This window comes from Pteropus vampyrus, unplaced genomic scaffold (assembly GCF_000151845.1).
Source record: "Pteropus vampyrus isolate Shadow unplaced genomic scaffold, Pvam_2.0 Scaffold58, whole genome shotgun sequence".
Classification (NCBI taxonomy): domain Eukaryota; kingdom Metazoa; phylum Chordata; class Mammalia; order Chiroptera; family Pteropodidae; genus Pteropus; species Pteropus vampyrus.
The window spans coordinates 7856647-7858939 of NW_011888839.1; the positions used below are offsets into that span (position 1 = coordinate 7856647).

At 32.2% G+C, this 2293-nt stretch overlaps 1 pseudogene; it reads left to right on the forward strand.

Moving 5' to 3' along the window:
- Positions 1-1878: 1878 nt before the first annotated feature.
- On the forward strand, positions 1879-1997 carry LOC111740130 (annotated as a pseudogene).
- The last annotated feature ends 296 nt before the right edge of the window (positions 1998-2293 follow it).

Genomic DNA, 2293 nt, shown 5'->3' on the forward strand with positions numbered 1-2293 from the left:
ATTTATATAGTTGTAACTAATTTCTTTGGTCTTAAGATTGTCTTATTTAATATCTTTTTTCTTATTCTTCCTTGTTGTTTTCTTTTCCCCATTATTTTCTATATAAACTGTTTATTTTCTTTTAACCTAGTGGTTCATATATATAAATTCTGCTTCTTATTCTTCTAATTATTACATTTAGACTCATGTTAGTATTTGCTACTCCCACCTGAAACCCAGAACGTGAAAGAGAATTAAATATGTAAACACATATTTGTATTTAAAAACAAAAAATAAAAACTTTATATTGACATAATACTGAGAGATTTGCCTGAAAAAAGTAGGTATATGAGTTCACGGTGTTAACAAAGATCAATCTCATTGGCTAAGGCTGTTCCAATAGGCTATTGTCCCTACTTGAAGATGCTCCCCATCCACTTATGATCAGCAGAATAAAAGATACCCTTCCATCTTGAAAGATGCCCATGTCCTAATTCCCAGAACCTGTGAATATATTAGGTTACCTGGCAAAGGGGAATTAGAGTAGCAAAGAGAATTAAGTTTGCTAATTAGTAGACCTTAAAATAGGGAGATCATCCTGGATTACATAGGTTTGCCTTTAAACATTATTAGGAAGATGGCAACTGGAGAACTCAGCACATGGTTATTGTTTGAAGATGGAGTAGTAGGGGGCCAAGAGCCATGGAATGTGCACAGCCTCTAGAAATGAGACAGCAAGGAAACAAATTCTCTCTTAAGTAAGGCAGCCCTGCCAAAGCCTTGATTTTAGCCTAGGGAGACCCATTTCATATTTCTGAAGTCTAGAACTGTTAAGACAATATATTTTTATTCTTTTAAGCTACTAAATTAGTGGTTATTTGTTTCGGCACCCAGAGCAAACGAATATACCACTACATTGGAAAATCACAGAAACAGATGAACTACTAGCAAAAATAAACTCCCATAGTAGTTAAAGCATAAAAGAGAAAAGTACAATAATGCAAATAAAGTATTTTTCAAAGAGAAAGAATTAATAGAGGAGTCCGAAAATAACTTCAAAATAAGTATATCTTACATATGTAGAAAGATAAGGGAGAAAATGAGATTCACGATATAAAAACAGATCGTTGTAAATAAAGGTTAGAAATTTTTGATATGAAAATACAATTGCTTATATAAAAATTAACAATTGCACACTGGTAAAAACAAGTTAGTGAGATAAATGATCATGATGAAGAATTATGTCAAAACACTGTAAAAGACATTTAAAAATGGAAATAGTAAGTAGAATGGAGGAAAACACTTTTATCTACCAGTAATTTCTAAGATGGAATATAACGGTATATAGGAAAGAAAACCTTTAAAGAGTAAAATGAGAACCTCTCTGAAAGAAAAAAGTGAACACTCAAGGATATAGTCTTAAAAAAGGAAAAATGAATTTATAAGGGTACAAGGAGGAGAGGGAATGATTAGCATAAAATCAAGTAAAATGTTTGTTAAAACTTAGTAATTTATAAACTGGAAGAAGGAGAAGATAGAAAAGGAGAAGGAGAATGAAAAGTTGGCCAGGAGAAGGAGATAGAGGAAAAGGTGGCAAAGAAAGGAGGAAGAAACATTTTTAATAATAATATGAAAATAAAATTTAAAACGAGGTTACAAATGAGTTGGGGCAAGGTGAGGGGGTCAGAGAAAAAAAGGAAGAAAAAGGTGGGAAAGGAAGATAATAAATTCTTGGCCTTTTGAGAAAGATACATTTAAATATATGCGTTGAAAATTAAGGGTAACAACTGAAAGAATAGAAATCAAATATAGAGCCGAAACTCTGTCAATCTAGTAGAAGATAGAGAAACAGAAAATGCATGATAAAGAAAAAACACATTAAAAAAAGAAAAAGAAGAAGTCTACAGCCATGCCACCCTGAACATGCCCGATCTTGTCTGATCTCGGAAGATAAGCAGGGTTGGGCATGGTTAGTACTTGGATGGGAGACCGCCTAGGAAGACCGGGTGCTGTAGGTGTAAAAAAAAAAAAAAGAAAAAGAAAAAATGATAGACATCATTAATGGACAATCATTGTGAATAAGCTAAATTCTCTTGTTCTCAGAGAATATATGACTGGCTCACACATAAGAAATAAAACTATTACATCTAAATTTCTTTTTCTTTCCTTTTGCATTTCTATGAAGGAGTCTGTATGCACTTATAGCTAAGAAAAAAATGACAAATAAAGGACAAAACTAAGATTTTGTTTATTTCCTCCAAGCACACATCTAGACATAATATACAACTATAATAATGAGAAGTATGTGGCATTA